At 44.1% G+C, this 20,638-nt stretch overlaps 1 protein-coding gene across 6 annotated transcripts in view; it reads right to left on the bottom strand.

Moving 5' to 3' along the window:
- The window catches only part of TP53INP2 (tumor protein p53 inducible nuclear protein 2), a 52,918-nt gene that overhangs the window by 16,233 nt on the left and 16,047 nt on the right, over window positions 1–20,638 (bottom strand). For 2 of the 6 annotated variants that reach the window (XM_082226503.1, XM_082226504.1), the window contains exon 1: window positions 2,331–2,563. The exons of 1 other annotated variant lie outside the window; for it this stretch is intronic. The gene's annotated coding sequence lies outside the window, so the exon portion shown is untranslated. Of the gene's footprint in view, window positions 1–2,330; window positions 2,565–15,915; window positions 16,062–16,258; window positions 16,616–20,638 lie in introns of those variants that run through there. 3 more of the 6 variants (XM_082226500.1, XM_082226501.1, XM_082226499.1) reach the window with 3 other exon arrangements.

Here is a 20,638-nt window from a genome sequence, read left to right as displayed (position 1 = left end):
ACCTGCTCTGTCGGCTCCCGTGCGCTGCACTAAACCAGTGCAGAGCAGAGTGGGGACCACCTTCTGCAACACTGGCTGGCTTCCCATTGGCTGCAGGAAGCTCCGCACAACTCCTCCATGCCGGAAGGAGCACCGGAAATGGCGTTTGCGCATGCGTGCGCGCACACTCCGGCCCACCGCCGCGTCTGCGGAACCATGAACCAGCCCAAGCCACAAAAACTTTGCTGACCCCTGCCCTAAGCCTTGTGTTGCATGTGCTAAGCACCAGTCAGGAATACTGTAAGGAAAAGTAGATCACCATTGTGTGAGTTTCTGTGTGTGCCTGTCACAGCTCAGACAACTGCCCCTTTCCATAGTCCCCCTGACCACAGCAGTGGGAGATAGGTGGCATGGTTCATTTATATTCAGATATATCCCTGCCTAAGATCTTTGTTCCTCCAGCTCTTCCATCCCACACCATCTTAGGAGGTTTCTTGCTCCCTCCAAAGACTTTGCACTTTCTCCCTTGCTGCCCCCATGATATAGCATTCCTGAACACCTCTGTGATACTCTTTCCCTTTCTTTAAATCCTTCCCCAAAGCCCACCATTCCTCTAAAGCATTTGGCACAACACTGCCATTCCCTTGCTACACTGTAATTCAGCTTGTAACTAAAGATGCCCTTCACTCTTCCTTTTCATTGCACAGTCATGAGGATTTGTGCTCTTGATGCCATGGGCGTAGCTGTACGAGAGCCATACGAGCTATAGGAGAGCCAGTGTGGTGTAGCTGTTAAGAGTGCTGAATTAGGCCCTGGGAGACTATGGTTCAGATCTCCACTCAGCCTTGAAGCTCACTGGGTGGTCTTGGGCCAGTCAGCTCCCCTCAGCCTAGCTTTGGTTTGTTCTGTGATGCTTCTTCAAATCCACCACATTATTGCTGTAGGGGCTATAGCACAACTAAAGGAGGACAACCCATACTCCACCCCAAGAACAAATGCTCTGGTTTTCATGGCTTGCTTTTGCTGCAGTATAGTCCATCTGGACAGCATAACTGGTAGCATTAAGAAGCATCAGAAGGACTGTTAATAAAGCAGAATAAATGCACCGCCCAGTACACTATTATTATGCCAAGCACATGTTGCGGAATACTATCCAATATTCTTAAACCCTGTGCTATGCTGGCTCTGAACTTGTCAAAACTCAGTGAATGAGGTAAATAGCTTGCTTTCTTGGACTCAGCTATACAGCTGCAAATAAAATGTTTTAAATGTGCTGTAAAGCGCAACATACAAATGTGACACTAGATGGCAACAGTGAGCTTTGCCAAATTCAATGTATTTTTCAAAACTTTTTTTTTCCAAAAAAGCATTTTTTCTTTTTAAGTATTTGAAAACTGGCAGCACGTTCATCCAGAACCAGAGGAGAGACATCAAGATCCAGTTTTTCTTTTGGGATCTTAGACTGTGATGGATCGGATCTCCAATAATCCTTTAGAAGAGGGAACATTTGGATTTGTTTGTCAGAGAAATTCCTTCCTATCACTTTGCCTTTATCTTCTCAGCTTCCATCTGTTCCTACAGCAAAGGTCTTCCATTAACCAGCGCAGCCTATTTAATCAGCACAATGCATCACTAATAACTGCACCCACTTATTACAAAGCGCTGTCTGGTCAGACCCGTGGGCAGGGCTATAGCAAATCAATCTGACATGCAACCACCCCATGAGGGATCTGCTGGAAGTCTCAAGACCATAGAAAACAGCATTTTCATGGAGGAACAAAGTGCTCCTATGTTGTTGCCACAACAATCCTGTGATGTAGGTTAGACTAGAAGAGAGCGAGTGGCCGGGCAGTGATTTGAATTCAGAACCCTACTATATCACATTATTTATCCCCAACTCTGTTGCCCATGGAGGCTAGCCTTAAGGCCTTCTTATGTGCCCAGGAAAGCTTTCAATTAGGGACTTCAGAGATGAACCTACTTACTCCATTATGCTATACGGTTCCTTTCCCTGCATATCAAAGAGCATAAATGCTCTGTTGGATCAGGCCAAAGACCCATATAGCTCAGTGTCCTGTTCTCACAGCAGCCAACCAGATACATATTGGAAGCCCACAAACAGCACCTGAACACATCAGCACTCTCCACACTCATGTTCCCCAGCAAATGAAGTTCAGAGGCACTAGTTTTACCCTTGTCCTTACCCCACTCTTTCCCCAGGAAAACCCCCCGCTCTTTAGTGCTAAATCAGAGCAAACGTCAATCCAGGGAAAACACAGCTGGTGGAATGTGATTTCCCAGCCAGAAGTGTCAATACATCCTGACAGCTTTCCAAATAGGTTTATACTTGCCCCACATCTTATTGAATTGATGCCTTTTTCTCCTGGTTTTCCTCCATCCCCTCTGCCTAACTATAGAAGTTATCTCGCCACATCCCACTGATTCTGTCCAATTGGATTTGCAAAGGACTATGATTTGGCTCAAAGGCAGATGGTTGCTCCTTCCTCCTTCATAATGACCCCTTTCCTATCCAGAGCCTTTAATTCAATGCCTTTTGGGGCCTACACATGACAGTGATGGCTTGCTGCAATTACCTAGGCAGGGAGCTGCAGTGGAAGCCATTATGATGGCAGCAAACACATATACAACTTGGCACCAATGGATGGATCCTGTAGGCATGGCAGGCAGCACAGGAGAAGCCTGGTAGGGTAGTTTATCTCAGAGGTCTGTGAGACAAGTAAGTTGGCATTCATACACAGCATATAGCTGGGACTGTATTTGTTTCCTTAGAAATGTGTCTGACTTATTTCAATGGAATTTGCTTGAGCTCATTGCCTTTTGCAGTGGTGAACTTCTGTTACATTGGGACCTGCTGGTCAATCTCTAATCATTTGCAGTAGATGTGCAAGGAATGAATTGTTTGACAACAACAGCAACAGAATCATCCCTCTCCACCTGAAATTATACTACTTGAAATGAAGAAAGATTGGGGGTAAACTGCAATGGGTGTTTGGGTGGAAGGACTGTGAGCTCTCTTCGGTTCCAGTACTCAAAACAAAGTCCTGGACTCAGAATTATTTAATGTATGTCTTTTGCACCAGGCACTCTCTCAGTGAATCTTGGGGGTCTAATTAGAAAGAAAGTAGATCCCACTGGAAGTGGCTCATGGGGTAGAGCAGAGCTGCTATTCCAGCTTCCCAGCAGGTGGGTCACTTCATCTTTCAGGATGAGGAGGGGAAGGCAGTGAGGAGGTCAGCACAGTGTAAATGCACTGGCGGAGACAATCTAGTGGCACTGCTGGTGTGTTTACACCATGCTGACATCCTCACCACCTCGTTCTCTCTCCCTTTTCCTTCTGGTAAGCAACAGTGTCTTATCTGTCACTAAGCTAAGATAGCAGCTCTGGTGACGTGGAGCAGGGACAGGCAGGGATGAAGCCCACCACTTATTTCACAGCAGTGCTGCTGCTGTTAATATCTGCCAGTCTCTTGCATGCTGAATAAATAAGCCCCCCCCCCGCCAGAGAACCCATCAAATAAACTAAGCAGAGGAAGGGATAGATTACATTTGCACAAATGGCTAAGGATTAAGTTGTGGTGTTTAAAATGTTTAAAGCCACTTTATTATGACCAACCAAAATGCTGCAAAATGACAAGCAAGCTTTTGAGTCCACCAGAACTTTCCATCAGGGTGAATGTTAAGCAACATTTAAATAAAGTAGATATCACACCTGAGAGTCTTTGCCAACTGGTTCTTACTGATATAAGAGCCAGTGTGGTCCAGTGGTTAGAGTGCTGGATTAGGCCCGGGGAAACCAGAGTTAAGATCCCCACTCAGCCATGAAGCTCACTGGGTGACCTTGAACTAGTCACTGCCTCTCAGCCTAATCCACCTCACAGGATTGTTGTAAGAATTAAATCAGGAGGGGCAGGGGCATGTATGGCACCTTGAGCTCCTTGGAGAAAAAGATAGGATATAAATGCAATGAATGAATGAATGAATGAATGAATGAATGAAACTGATCTTTTTATAATTCTCATTGTAGTACTGCGTTTTCTGTCTGTATTCCACCTTGCAACAGAATTACTGATAGAACTATGTGAAAACCAGAAGGGGACTTTAAAAAAATAATGGTGGTGCTGGCAAGATGCTGTTAGCACAAATGCTGAGATCTAATGTGAGCCCTGCACTTCGTTCCTGAATGCTCCAGGCTCCATTCAAAGCCCACTCGGCTCCAGCCTTGAGCAGAGTCCTTCACAAACAAGCTCAGCTGTGCTCTTAGGGGGGACAATGATGGATTTTCTGCCTTTCAACCAATCAGCAAATCCATCCTGAAATTCAGTCACATTAGTGACATTGGAAAGAGGATTGTGTGGGGCCGGGGGAGGGAGTGGGAGGGGAGTGTATGTTCATGTTGCAAAGAACTGAGACAGCTGAGAACAGGAAATGTGAGCAATGCAGATGGAAAATACACAGGAGGTGGGGGTCGGGGAGACAGCAGTTCATCCAGAGAGCACAGGGAATATTTGAGGGGCTTCCGGCTGGCAGGTCTGCCCATGATAAGACATTGCCTGTATCTTGCCATTGCCTGTATCACAGAAGCAAGAAGGGAAAGGATCTTTAAGGGGGGGGGGTGGGATGTACATCTGGGGAAAATGTAATCTCTGCAAAGTAATGAGAGGCTGCCTGATCATGAGAGATGGAAGAATTGGCTTTCTGTCAGTCTTCCCCTACCTGGTACCCTCCAAGAACTTTTGGACCACAACACCATCACGCCAGACCACTGTCCATGCTTCCTGGGACTGATGGGGGTGGTAATCCAAAGCTTCTGGAGGAAGGATGCCAATTTGTTGGAGGTTTGCTTTATATCATGAAGCCACTTGTTACTCTCTTGGGCTTCACTAGTGTCACTAGCTGTCAGAGATGTTGCTGGATCAAAACTGACCCATCCAGTTTGGTGTGCATGTGGCCTGAAGTTCTCTACCTTTGATATATATAGGATTCCAGTTTTACAAATTATATGGGTTATATCCTAACTTTGGGGGGGGGTATTTCACTCTCTTGCAAAGATCCTGATGCTCAGTACGCATTCTTTTTCCTGCCTATGCATTATTTGTTGCACACCTCAACTTTTCCTTGTCCCTGGATTGGTCTTAATTATCAAATAATGCGGTGTGCACACAAAATGATTTTGCATGATATCACAAACCTCCCTAATCAGGTTTGGAAAAAGAAAAGACCATTGAAACCAAGACATGCCCCCATGCCTTTTGCAATGGATGTGTTGTCTGTGCATTGTGCACTCTGGGTAAACAAGATTCCATCCCTGAATAATCCTCTTTTGGAATATTCTGACACTTCCTTTGTTGAAACCAAAGAGCCTAGCATCTACTTATTCAAATACTTTTTCAAGAGCTCCTCAGGGGGCAAAAGGAGTTGCATCGGTTGAAACTGGAGAGGCCACTGTCATCTCTCCTCCCAACCCACCACGAATCTCAGCATCATCTTTCAGCTCTTTCTTCACCTCCCACAGCGCAATCCACAATTCGGAAAGGCTACATGGACCAAACACATTTCTACATCATGCAGTCTTCCTAGTGGAAAATCAAGTTGTGTGGCCCACACTGCCTTATCTTCTATCTGTTCAAAGTTAGTGTGGGAGAAGCCCAAGTGCCATAAATGTGCTTTACATTTGATTTAAATATACAGTGTGCATCTGACCATACTATCTGTGTTTGGAAACCTTTCATTATATACCTTTTTACACAGCCACAATATTTGAATTATCAGTGAGTTTATATAAATCAATTGAGCTAAAAAAAAAATGTTCTGCAGAAAATGAAATGAACAAAATTTCTGTTTCTGACCACGCAGGCCATTGTTTTGTTTTATACCAGCCAGAGTGAAAATCTGCAGGACCTCTTGAATTTCATGGGTGAGATCAGATTAGTATGAATGTATGTTATTTGATCTAGTTATCTGATTAACTCATTTATACAGTGGGTGAGACACCAACACTGCAAGGCATAACACCGCGGGGGTAACTTCAGTTATAGAACTAGGCACCTGGTAGGGGGTGTGATGAAGTAAGAAACGATTAGCCTCGTTGAACTGCTCGATAAACAGAATACAGAGGCCCAGATTTCACTGACTCAGAACCACCAGAATAGCCACATGCTGTGGGCATGATTCAGAGAGAGAGAGCCCGCATGTCCTACCTTACAGAGGGGGGTCCTCTATTTGAAGGTGTCCTCCAAAGGGCTGTTTAGTCCAAGTGTGGTTTAAAGAAACAGAACTGTAAGGAGGGAGAGCAGGGGCCCTGACGCTGCCCATCAACAGCTCTTGAGCTGCTGGTATACAAATCACCTGTTCACAAAGCCTTCTCCATTATGGTTAAGGGTGGAAGAATCCGACCATTGCCATCCTCTCAGTTCCTCAGGGTTAAACTTGGTTCTCCATGTTTCTGCAGCAATTTAAAAATTTTGTTTGTTTTCTTAAAAATCCTCATGAAAATTCTTAGTTATTTTAGTGCAAATTTCTCCAGATGAAAACATTTTTGTATACCGTTTTAACTAATGTATACATTTTTTTGCAAGCAATTTCTCCTAACGTAATGCATTTTGTATGTTATTTTCACACATTTACATTCATTTTTATATACACCTTTATCTAATGTAGGCATTCTTTAAAAAAAAACTTGTTGAAGAACTGCATCACAAAATTCGGATAAATGCAATTTTCAAAGGATGGCTATGTTTCAGTTCTCAGACCATCAAAATTGAATCAAAAACTCAATTTGATAAATTTGGCTTTAAATGTGAACTGAATCAAATATCTCCCCCATCCCCAACTATGGTAAGGTGCACTGAATTTCTATTTAAATTATAGACTTTATTTCTAAATTTGCATCTGTATTTATTCATTAGGAATCTTTTGCCCTATGTGGGGCTCAAACCCATAAACCCTGAGTTTAAGAGTTTCACGCTCTACCTAATGAGCTATCCTTGCTAAAGACTTGTGCCCAATGTTTGGTGTAAGTCCATGAAAGGTGCACTACTAATAAATTCTTTCCCTGTTTCTTACCTTTGTGGCTAATACCCTTCACAGAAAAGGCACTAAAAGCCATCAATAATCCAAGCTGACTTTCAGGGTAGTAAATATGATGGCAGATGCCCATAGCAGAAGTTCACAGGATTACATCATGAAATGTCCAGCAACATAGCCCTGAAATTTCACCAGCTCTTTTTTCACAACATCCTCCTAAATGACTGAACTGTGAACAGAATCTGCACCACTCTGACCCATCTTTAAAGCCCTTCTATAAACACACAGAAGGCTAGTAGTTCTATTGATTTTATTAACCAAAGCTTTTAAAGCAAGAATAATGATTGGCGATTATAGGCACTGTTTCTAAGCCACAGTTCTAAGCCACTGTTCCTAGCCATCTTCAGAGCAGCCATGCTCCCTAATGTATAATAACCTCCCCATGTATTGAAACCACCAAGTAAGGCTTTGCTTTGGGTGCCCTTGCCACCTCCAGAAAGGTGGGTGGTCAATGGAGCAAGGGTCTTCTCAGTGGTGGCACCCTGGTCTATCGTGCAAGCATTGGGGTTGGAGAGGGAGACTGGAATGGAACAGAATATCCCAGTGGGGCAAGGGGTGAGGAGAGGCAGATATCACTGGCTGACTTGAACACGGAACAGAAGCTCCCCACACTACAACATATTCTTGGAGATCTCACTTGAAAATTATTAAGCGTGCACAGAATTGCTGCCACAACAATTACATTATGCCAGCTCTCCCTTGAATATCTCAGTAATATCTCAGCGGGGAGTTGGCAAGCCTTACTTGCTTTGGGAACTGACAGAAAAGTAGGAAATGTGACCAGGGGAGAAAAAAATTGCAGTGGGACTTGAGGAGGTACTCACTACTGAGCAAAGCAAGCATGCTGGGATGTTGTATCCTGTGTGTCTTGGTGTGACCCAGTTCTGCAGCAGTTTGGCCCAGCATAATGTGGGAAATAGGGGGTAACTGAATGACCTCCCTGCCCCTGCTTCTCCCCCCCCCTTCGTATAAATAAGAAAGTGACATGATGCAGCTCAGACTGTATGCCAGTAAGCCTAGCAGGGGCCATCTGCTCACAGTGAGAGGGGATTACACTTTCAGGCGACAAAGGCCTTTCCAACCCCCTCCTCCAGCACAAAGGAAGAGATGGCTGGTGCCACCAAGCTCTGCTGGGGGGAATCAACCTTCTGTGTGCAACTGCCCCTCCCCATTCACCGACAAAGACTCCTGGTAATCTCAGCTTCTTGCCACAGGGTGGTCATTCCCAAACAATGCATGGGAGAAACTGCTAACGCACAGTGAGGTACTCTGTTCTTCTGTTGGAACAGCTATCAGATGGCTTTTTCTCTCAGTGTTTAACTGGGAGATTTCCACACAGCCTCTGCTGGGGGAAGAACATTCAGAGACATCTCTTGCAATAAGTGTGATTGGGTTATTCAGAGTTAATCCTCATGGGTCAATAGCAAGGGATGATGGGAACCTAGAACACCTAGAGGCCCAAAACTCCCTCATCCCTAAAGGGTGGGTAATTTTTATTCTTATGTATTCTAAAAGCAAACCTTTTTGATCCAAGACCGAAGTGTGTCTCCAGTTTTAACGGGGGCTGTGCATGTCATTTGGGAAATGCTGTCATATGCAAAGGGCGGTAAGAATGCAATATCAGCTGGTGTTTCCTATCAAAAAGTTGTTGTTATTGTTGTTGTTAATAATAATAATACCCCACCCATCTGGCTGAGTTTCCCCAGCCACTCTGGGCAGTTTCCAACAAAATATTAAAAATACAACAAAACATCAAACATTAAAAACTTCCCTAAACAGGGCTGCCTTCGGATGTCTTCTAAAAGTCAGATAGTTGTTTATTTCCTTGACATCTGATGGGAGGGCGTTCCACAGGGTGTTCAGCTATGCTGAACAGAAACTACCGAGAAGGCCCTCTGCCTGGCTCCCTGTAACCTCACTTCTCGCAGTGAGGGAACCGCCAGAAGGCCGTTGGAGCTGGACTTCAGTGTCCAGGCTGAACGATGGGCGTGGAGACGTTCCTTCAGGTATACTGGGCTGAGGCCGTTGAGGGCTTTAAAGGTCAGCACCAACACTTTGAATTGTGCTCGGAAATGTACTGGGAAGGAAGCTTGAGATGCTATTGGCATAGATGGAATCTAGCTTAGCCCTAGTTAACAATAATTTCCTTACTCTGTCTTACAATGCACATTTTTGCACATCCTTTGGATGGTAACTGTTCATGTTTTCACAAAGGGAAAATAAACACACACCATTAACATCATCTTTCTTCTTGTTACCAGGACTGTGTGTACTTTGCAATAATACAGTACTTTTTGGGGGGAGGGAACTGCCTAAGGAACGTAAATTCTGCACCCCGAAAGGCTGAACTGCATAAAAATTATACATTTCAGAATTTCTATGTGTGTACAGGTTTAGGTTGCCTGGGCAGATAAAGTTTCAAAAAAAAGTTATGACAAAGTACACACTGCCCTGTGACTGAGAAGAAAAGAGGGTAATGTTAATTGTTCATCCTGTTCACAAAGAAAAACAAACACATAAATAATGAATCATTAATATACTATATATAATATAGCAATTATTATAATGTATGAAATTATTATACTGTATATAATATAATATGCAACATAAAGATGTATACTAGGTAAATGATACAAAGAAAGGTAATTTGTATAATTCTTGCCAAAATAATTTTTATTTTCAAATTTTGCTATATTGCATAATTCAGGAGATGCGTGAAGAGCTATGCTGAACAGAAAGCATGGCCTCCATCCTTTGGAAATCCTGTTCAGCAAAACTTCTGACTTTCAGTAAACACCTCCTACATTTGTTCAAACATACATTCAAAGCCATGAGGGCTAGAAACTTGAAGAAGGTGAAGAAGATGAAAACCAAAACAAAAAATCTGGGATTCTCTGGATGCTGAATCCAGCATAGTGCTAAGGCAAGGATTTTTGTTTGCACAACATAATGCTCTCCCCATCTCCTGCCTTTCAGTGCTCCCTAAATCTGTTCTGGGAGTTTCCCTAACCATCTGGAGCAGATTTGGGGAGGGGGAAATGGGTGCACGCAAACTGGGTGAGGAGTACAAGCCAAAATCCTTGTGTTGACAGGACAAGGTATTTGAATTCTGAGTCCAGTCGGGTACTGTGTGCTTTTTCCTTCTCTACCCCAGTGGAATCGCAACATAATTACTTGCTGTCAGTGCCAATGGGATTCTCTTCAAGGCCTCCTCCATCCCTTGGAAGGTTGTGCCATTGGCTTATGCTTTATCCATTTGCCATATTTATATTGTGTGTGTGTGTAGCATAACTGCAAAAATAGGATAAAACCGCATGCCCAAACGAATATCAGTGCATTGACCAATATGTTTGAAAGTCAAATGTTAAATTTGAAAGTCAAATGTTAAGCTTTATGAGATATTGGTTCAGTCCCAAAGAAGAGCAGATCACACTCAAGTGTGATTTTGATCCTCCAGGGCCAGGATTAAAATATGGCACCAGTCTATTAAAAAAATTCTGGGGGTTTGGTGAGGAGGTAGTGGATGTGGCAGCAGGGATCCCACAGATATCCGTGTAGCCACTGTGAGAACAGGATGCTGGACTAGATGGGCCACTGGCCTGATCCAGCAAACTCTTCTTAGCTTCTTATCTATTTGTCCTTCCTGGGAATTGGATATTTTTTTCAGTTATCTTCTGCATATAGTGAGACTGCTTTCATGATATCAGGTGGCTGCACATTATTTTGATAAATCCAAGTGAACTCCGGAGAGGTTTTTGTTTGGCAAAAGGAAACTAAAACCAGAAAGAAAATGAGCTATTCTTCTTCCTCTCAACCTGGCATATATTGTTATCCTTCTTTTGTGAATCACTGGCTCTCCATAATAACCCTGTTAGGTAAGACCAGGAGGGAGGGAGAAAGCACAATTGAAACCAAGACCAATGAAGCACAAGAACATTACAAAATAGGCAGGAAGGAGTGGGTTGCTCTTGTTTTTGTAATTAACAGGGACAGGACTTCCAGAACTGTTACGAGCTTTGCAAATACCTATTTAGAATCAAGACGTTGCTCCCCAAAAATAAACCCTTTCCAAATTCTTTGGAGCCAAATGCCAAGACTCGCCAAGGAAAACATTCCAAAATAGATCTAAGAATGCCTCCACTGTCATCACGACACTGTAGAACGGCAATATGTGCTTATGATGCTTGAGAATTGCTATCTTCATCACCTCCTACTCAAGAGGGGATGGCTATGGTGGTTGGGAGGGTGGAAGCTTCATCTGTCACACTGGTGTTTATACTGCAGATTTAATGTGTCACAGTTTAGTATTAGATTGCACAATCTTCACCCCAAACTTCAGAATGCATAAAGGCACAAAAACTCCCATTTCTTAATGCAGTGGGCTAACCCCATAACCTTCAAGGACAGTGGCTGTGTACTCATACAGATGGAAGCTGGATTAGAGGGAAATTCACCAAACTTCAATGTTTCATAGAATTATAGACTCATAAAACTGTAGAGTTGGAAGGGACCACAATGCAGGAATCTCAACTGGGTCATACATGAGAGATGGCCATCTAACCCCTGCATAAAAGCCTTCAAGGAAGGAGAGTCCACCACCTCTCATGGAAGTCTCTGTCAAATAGCACTTACTGTCAGAAAGTTCTTACTGTTGTTTATTTGGAATCTCCTTTCTTGTAACTTGAATCATTGATTCAGGTCCTACCCTCCAGAGCAGGAGAAAATAAGCTAGCTCCATTCTCCATGTGACAGCCCTTTAGATATCTGAAGATGGCTATCATATCTCCTCTCAGTCTCCTCTTTTCCAGGCTAAACATACCCAGCTCCCTCAACCGTTGCTCATAAGGATGGGTTTCCAGACCCTTGATCATCTTGTTTGCCCTCCTCTTCACACCTTCCATATTGTCAATATCCTTTTTAAATTGTAGTGCAGAGAACTGGACACAGTACTCCAGGTGTGGTCTGACCAAGACAGAATTAGAGCAGAATTATTGCTTCCCTTGATTGGGGTACTTCTTGTTGTTTAGTTGTTTAGTCGTGTCCGACTCTTCGTGACCCCATGGACCAGAGCACCAGAGTACAAGGCTTCTGTTAATGCCACATTGTTGGTTTATGTTAAGCTTATAGTCTATAAGACCCCCAGATCCTTTTCACATGTACAACTGACAATCCGGATGTTCCCCATCTTATATTTATACAGCTGGTTCTTCATGCCTAAGTGCAGAACCTTACATTTGCCCCTATCGAAATTCATTTTGCTGGTTTATAGCCAGTTCTCCAATACGTTAAGGTCATATTGAATCCCAATTCTGTCTTTAGTGGCATGGGTACACCTCCCAGTTTCATGTCATCTGCAAATTTGATTAGCATCCCCTCAATACTTTCATCCTCGTCATTTATAACAATGTTTAACAACCCTGGACCCAAGACAGAACTCTGCAGCAGTATGCTGCACCCCACTTTTCTCCAGGATGACAAAGAACCATTAGCAAGTACTCTGTGGGTTTAGTCAGCCAACCAACTACAAATCCACCTGACAGTTACCTCATCCAGTCTACATTGTTCCAGCTTCTCCAGAAGAGTATCATGAGGGACTTTGTCAAAAACCTTACTGAAATCAAGATATACTATGTCCACAGCATTCCCCTAATCCATCAAGCCTGTAACTCTATCAAAAAACAAAGAAAACAATGAGATTTGTCTGGCATGACTTGTTTTTGAGGGACCCATGCTGGGTCTTAGTAATCACAGCATCCTTTTCTAAGTGCTCACAGCCCTTTCCTGTTACTGAGGAAACACAAACCAGGTTTAATAAGAAATAACAAGACAGATACAGCTAACATCTGCAACTGTATACCATTTCCCAAACCTGCAGCGGCAGCACACTAGATGCAGAGTAAATGGGAGTGTGTACACAGCTGCATCATAGCTTCCTGTCACACAGCTGTAAAATGAATAGTCATAGATGAATATGGTGTCTGCAACTTTGCAGTTTGCTTATGCATTTAACCTGTAGAGTAGCTAATATTGCAGGAGTCTGTCACTTGTAGTCCTATGGATACAAATGAACATCTAAATCTTTTCCCTAGAGCCATGCAGCTACAGGGGGTAAAACTCAGAGCGGTGACTACACTTCAGTTTCATTGCAACAGCCATCAACTTTAACACACAAATCAATAAAGGACCAGGCACTTCAGCTCCAACAATGGTGCCTCTGGCCTTTTTGTCACCCACAAATCAGGTTTAATTATCACTTGTGAAAAACAGACACCAGACCAACTGAACATCAAAAGGGAATGTGATAAACTTCCTTATCATATATACTGTCAGTATCAGCATTGCTCCTATTTCAAGTTATCCAAAGCTGGACTAGACTAAGGCCCTCAAAAGAACAGATATTTAGAGCAGTAAGCTAACCAAATTATTGGGCATGACTGCATGTGTGCGGCATTAATTACACTGGAGGGGGCTCTAACTGTTTACAAAATCTCCATAGCAAAGCAAGGCCTTTCATGTACTAATATGGAGGAATGAACAACCGTTTCAAATGCTGGCTAGGTGGTGTGATGATTAGAGCATTGAACTAGGACCTAGAAAACCAGGGTTCAAATCCTGATTTAGCCATGAAGCTCACTTGATGGCCATGGGCCAGTCACTGTCTCTCAGCTTAACCCCACCTCACATGGTTGTCGTGAGGACAAAGTGGAGATGTGAAAAAACACCTGTGGAGGAAAGGTGGGACATAAATGTAATAATAAATACATCAACACATTTTCTGTTGGGCTCACACCCTGAATTTTCCACGAGCAGCCCATCATTCTTTTGCACATTCGGCTATTCTGCTTTAATAGTGCGTAAAGAATTTTGCTTTTCTGGTAAGATATGGACACAGGAAGCTGCCTTATATGAAGTCAGACAGCTAGTCCACCTAGTTCAGCATTGTCTACATGGATTGGCAGCTGCTCTTCAGGGTTTCAGGCAAGGGATCTCTTTCAGAGGCTGAGGATGTAGCCACAGCCCTTTCTGCAAGCCAGGCCAATGTTCCACCCCTGAGCTACTGCCCCTCCTCTTCCCAGCTACGCCCACAATTAAATTATGTGTGTTAAAATATAACATGCTGAATGAGCCCGAAATCCAAACTACCACTCAAAGCTATAAAAAAAGATGATAAGTAAAGTGGACCAAAGGAGAGGCACACTGAGCCCTAGTCCTCCTTCTCTTGGGTTCTTTATTTGCTGTGACACCGACCCTACGAGCTTCTTGCTCAGCAGTGCAAATACAAAATAACATGACATTGCTCCATGCAGTCCTCTGCCCACCGATGCAATGCACCGATCTTCAGCGCTCTCCAGTTTATGGCAGCCTTCCACACAGCAGGTCAAAAGAGGACAACTTCAATACGCGCGGGTGGGGAGCGGGAGGGAAGGATTAGAAAGGGCCGGCCTTGGTGACGTCTCAATGTCATATGCAAATGACGGCGACGTCACCCCAGGTTTCCAATCCCAGGCAGCCAATGGGGGCGGGGGCTGAGATCAACCTTTAATCTTAATCCGCTGGTGGAGAAACAAGTAACAAAAGAGGCAAAGACAAGGGAATGTTAAGAATCAAGCAGGGCCGTGAAACTGACTGAGCGCAGAGCGGCGGCTGGTCCTCCAGGTCGAGGAAACGCGGCGCCTTGTTTGTCGTTTCAACAGCTCTGCCTTTTGTTCCCTTTTACCTACGTCAAGAGGAGAGACCTGGGCCCCGATCCTGCCTCCTGCAAGCCCGACGAAGCGGGGGACTCGCATAGGTCACGAAAGCTTGTTGTTGTTACGCCACAACAGCGCATCTGTTCGCCCTTTGCGCGGAGATACATTTCCATAGAAGGCCGGACGCTGCGGGTTCTCGCCTTCCCTGCCCTCCACTGCACCCCGATCCACAAGTGCACGCTCGGTTTATAAACTATAAGCCAAGAGGCGATCAATAAGGCACGTTCGTAGTTGGCTTGCAAAGAGTCACACACAAGTGAGAACTCTTCCCGTTTTTATTTTTGAACAAACACCCGGCGGGAGTGACGCCAAGGACAACAAATCAAGTCCGCATTTTGCATTAGGAGCCCATATGCAGCGGTAGCTTGGCAGGATTGCAGTGGGTAACAAGAGCTTGCTCTCAAGGAAACAGCTGCGCGAAAAAGCAGGCAGCCAACCCACCCCGCTGATCTGCAGTTGATTATGATGAACATTTTCCATTCGCCTGTTATGACCTCAATGAGACAAGCTCCACACAAACAAGGGGATGTTTTGCCTTCTTTCCGCTCCTTCGCCTCTCCGTCCCCACCCGCGTCACCTTCCCGGTGTATTATTAATATCTGCAACATTTGGTTTTTGTTAATAGCCGAAGACAGTCAAGACAAAAGGCTCTTTCTGCATTTTGAAGCTAAGAAAGAGAGTCAGTTACAAACCAGTCAGATCCCAAACCCCAGCCTATTATTCCTGGCTGTCTCTTGCGCAGCCTTTTGTTTATTACCGAAGGCTCTTCAAAATCATAAAAGAGCAACCATGATTATTAATGATTCTGCAGTTACTTACATTCGGGGATCCGGTTTTAAAGTGTAATATTTTACTCTCAAAAACCTACGATGAGAATACACAGAGAATACACGCACCACATATGTCAATTTTTCATTCGCAAGCCAAAGCAAAGGACGAAGTAAACAGGAGCCTTTCTTCGTCGCCGCCCTCCCCCCTCCAGACCCCCAGTCTCTCTCTCCCTGGTGACTCTAGAGGTCAAGATAGCCTGCTTCTAAACTCAACACAAAGATCTGTCCCTCCTGAGGTTTAGATGGTCTCCTACCTCAATATAATGTATTCGCGAGTTCCCTGCCAACCAGAGGATGAAATCGCAACGCGTCCATAACAACATATTGAGAAACATAAAGCGAAGCACCCGGCCGCATAGGGACTGTCAAATGCAAAAGGGAATTCAAATGGCACACCAGAAGGGAAATCGATATCAGAGATGAACGTCCCTCTCTCATACACACACTACATGCAAAGAGATGGACTCTTAAAACGTCGACAGCAGCAAAACAAAAACAACTCGCAAGCTCCCTTTCGCCACAAAAATACAAGTTTGGAAATAAACCAACCGCCCTGGGCAAAGGGAATTGGGGGAGGGGGGGTAGAGCAGCACTTACCTTGCCTTTAATGTCATCAAATGCTTTGTAAACAACACCACACACACAAAAAGAAAACCCACAAGATTATTATTATTATTATTAAGCACCAGCTTTAGGCAGAGTCTGTGAGGTAGTTTTAATTGAAATCAACTAAGATCAATAATAGAAACGATTTAAAAAAAAAGACCCTCCCCCCAAAAAAGGATGCAGGAGGAAGAAGAGCAGGAGGTGGTGGTGATGTGAATGGTGTCTCAGGTCTTCTCAGAAGATATGCACCATTTGCAAACTGCAAGCAGCTGCCCTCGCGTCCGGACGCCCTCCCTCCCCTGGCTGTAGTCTTGGTATTATTTTTTTTCTGTTATTGCTGAATCCCCGATTGATCTCGGCTCAGAAATTAGAACGTTCAAACAGCTGATCGTGGCGTCACAAAGGGGCCCGCCCGCCGCCGGAGCGGCAGCCTCTCTCTGCAGCCAATGGGAGGCGGACAACGGCTGGAAGGCGGGGCTTTGGCGCAGCGGTGGGGGGAGCTCTTAGCGCTCCACGTGAGCGCTGGGACCCGTGGAGGGGAAGTGGGGAGGGCTCGCGGTGAGGCTGTGGTAGAGGTAGGATCCAGTGCACTGCTGGGTGCCGTGTGGTCAGCGGGGCCCGGGGTAGGGTGGGGAGCCGAAAAAAAGAACACGCATCCCTCCCGAAAAGACTTTGGGTAGATTGAAGAAAGTGTGTCCGGCTGCTCCCTGGAAACTTGTAACTCGAGCGGGTGGGGATCGGGACCATTCCAAGATCTCCCTCTGCGCTAAAGTTTCCCCATCGAAATAATAAAAAAAGTTTTTCTACAGGACTGTCACGGTTGAACTGCAGGACTGTCGCGCTTATTGAAGTTAAGAAATAGTCATCTGTTAGGTGTGGCTTGTATGTATGTGATAGAAGATTGGTCTGTAGGGATTTGGCCCTCAGGAGTTGGAGTCCACCGACATCCGATCATTCCTGACCATTGGCCATGTTGGTGGGGGCTCAACAGTTTCTGGAGGGTAATATGGTGGTCAACAGGGAAGATTTGTGCCAGCTGACTGACATTGGGATGTACGCTGCCTCAGAAGGTGGTGGACTCTCGTGTATTCCAGGATTTTGAGGCTGGAAGGCCAAATCAACACAGACTGTGGAAACCTCACACTGGACTTCAAGCATCTGGCATTGTGTGCCTCCCCATTCTTCCTCCAGACTCTGGGTCCTTGGTTTCCGAATGAGATGCAAAAGCTGCTCTCATCAGAAAAGAGATTTGGGGAGCCATGCCATCAGCTGGTGTTGGTCCACTGTGCTTCACTAAGTCCAGGGTCAACGCAGCTCTCTACCAGGAGATTCTGGAGCACTTCATGCTTTCTTCTGCAGATGAGCTTTATGGGGATGCTGACTTCATTTTCCAGCAGGACTTTGGCACCTGCCCACACTGCCAAAAGTACCAAAACCTGGTTCAATGCCAATGGGATTACTGTGCCCAATTGGCCAGCAAACTCGCCTGACCTGAGCCCCATAGAGCATCTATGGAGCATTGCCAAGAGAAAGATGAGAGACATGAGACTGAGCAATGCAGAAGCTTCCTGGTCTTCCCTAACACCTCAGCAGTGCCACAGGCTGATAGAATCCATGCCACACCACAGTGAGGCAGTAATTGATGCAAAAGGGGCCCAAACCAAGTACTGAGTACATATGCATGCTTCTACTTCTCAGAGGTCCAATATTGCTCTATTTGCAGTCCTTGTTTTGCTGATTTCATTTAATATTCCAATATTCTGAGATTATTAATTTGGGGGTTTCATCAGCTGTATGCCATGATCATCACAATTATAACAAAGAAAGGCTTGACATATCTCGCTTTGCATGTCTTGAGTCTATCTCATATATTAGTTTCACCTTTTTTTACTGAAATAAATGAACTTTTCCACAATATTCTAATTTTCCGAGTTTCACCTGTAGTTTCAAAAGTGACACTAGACTCTTCATTGGTCTGGTGCCAGTGATTCAAATGAGGGCCAAGTCCAGATGCACAAGGTCACAAAAACAAAACTTTTAGTAGGACTAGCCCATGTGCACAATGCAATATGCAAGATTTTGAGATAGCACAGCTCACCATCTGCCTGCATATTCATGCAATGGGAGAAAACTCCTGGAAGAGTCAAAGATGTATTTCTGAGTGAAAGCATACTGTTAATACATTATTTCAATATTAAGATGGTATTAGAGGGAATTCTTGCTGAATTTGTTAGGTTAACTTTGGATGCTTCCAGGCAGAGGCGATATTTCACAAATGAGATGTTTAATTCTGATTGTATCTGTGCATGCATGGTTTGTCTTATGTTTCCCACAGTTGTATTGCTATTTTCTGTCCACATCAGTGGGGAGTTGATGGAATATTTCAGCTTTGTGTGTTCTGGCTCCTCCCCTCAATTACCTCGCTCCCTCTCTCCATAACATATTACTCGGCATGCACACAGGTATTTCTGCCTCTGTGTGTGTGCATCTTTAATTTGTTTACAAGTGTGCAAGACAGCAAGAGCAAACAATGCCAGCCCTTATTAATGTTGTTTCACAATGAACAGAGTGGAGAGTTGTGCTTTATTTATTTCTTTAGGGGCGTGTTTGCAAGCATCCATTTCCATTGGACTTCAATTATAAAAATAATGCAAGAGATCTTGCACAAGGCCTCTGTATTAAAAAAAATACTTTTTTAAAAGTCAGGGTGTACATACTACAATTACAGTCTGCGAGGTTGAGATCTTGAGACAACAGCTGCTCCCAACTGGGTTGTTGAGATTCCTATGTGCCAGGATAACAACAAGAAGTTTTTAAGAAGGGACTATTGGACACTCAGGGCAGTAGAAACATGAGATGATTGGACCCCACTGAACTTGAAGCATGGGAACCCCCAACAAAAAAATTATAATTTGGCAAAATATTTGGACTTTATGATATGTATTTGTACAATTTGGAATATTCAATGTGATTGGATTGGATTGTTAAAATGGAAAACTTAATAAAAAATATTTTTTTAAAAAAAGAGATTCCTATGTGCCTTCGGCATGTAGCAATTGGCACATTGACTGGGCTGCTGGAAACAAAATGGCTAGGTTGTGCCCAGGTGAGGAGCAAATGGAAGTATGGTATAGTGTCAGAAGCCACTCACTGAAATGACACCACACACCAAAAAAATATGCACTAACGAGTTTCCACACCAATAGAAATTTAGGAGAAATCCTGTATTGGACCCTTAACTGATCTGAATCCACTGTTTCATTGTATGCACGTTATCCAAAAATTAAAACAACATAAGAGAAGATAGATTTAGGATACATTCAAAGCACTATGATACTATTTTAAACAGTCATGACCTCCCCCCCCCCAAAGAATTCTGAGTGTTGTGATTTGTTATGGGTGCTGAGAGTTGTTAGGAGACCTCTGTTCTCACAGAGCCATTTAACAGTTAATCCCTCTTCACATGGAATTCTGGGAATTGTAGCTCATTAAGGGGAATAGGGGCCTCCTAACAACTCTCACTCAGAATTATCCTTTGGGGGACACCATGGCGGTTTGCAGTGGTCTCGTAGTGCTTTAAATGTATAGCCTGGATGGGCCCTTATTGCAGCAAAAGAGTGGTATTCAATTAAGTTGTACTCGGAGTAGACATGTTGCAATTAATGGACACTACTAAGTTAGGTCCATTAATTTCAGTTGGTCTAGTCTGAATAAAACTTAGTTGGATGCCACCCTAAGTTGATAAAGCGGCCTCTAATCCGCAAAAGTTAATGACACAATACATCTATCTCAGCTTTAAGCTGCTGCAAGAATTTGATATAGTGATGCTGTAAGTAAGAGACTAGTCTGCCTACCCCTTTGCACATTATTATCCAAATGCTGGGTGTTGTTCTCCTCTCTAAGGGAAGTGGCTATCGTAGCAGCAGCAAAGATACTGTAGTTTCAGCTAAAAACAGCTGAAGAGCCAGGAAGTGGTGGAAATGATAAAACAAACCCCCACTTGCCTGGTTAAAAAAGCAATGAAAGAAACAATATCTGCCTTCCCAGAAAAACAAGGCGGGGGGGAGGCTGCATCTTGAAGCCCCCCACGTTAGCTGTGGGGCTGAGGGCAGGTCACCCACCTCTTGGTTTTCCTGCCTGTATGTTATTGATGTGAGTTCAGTGACCCATATAAACAACAGTCAGTGAATACTCTGGCACCTATAACTTTGGTACATCCTCTGTGAGCTAGGAATTTCAAGTCAACTTTAGCAGTTGACTTGAGAATAATAGACAACTCTACATCAGGATAGGGGATTGGATCTGGCTGGTATGCTGGAACTTTATCTTCCTCCATGAGGCAGGAAGGCAGGACCCCCCCCCCACATGTCA

This window comes from Podarcis vaucheri, assembly GCF_965113315.1.
Source record: "Podarcis vaucheri genome assembly, chromosome: 6".
Taxonomy (NCBI): domain Eukaryota; kingdom Metazoa; phylum Chordata; class Lepidosauria; order Squamata; family Lacertidae; genus Podarcis; species Podarcis vaucheri.
This window is presented reverse-complemented; position numbering and strand designations above follow the sequence as displayed.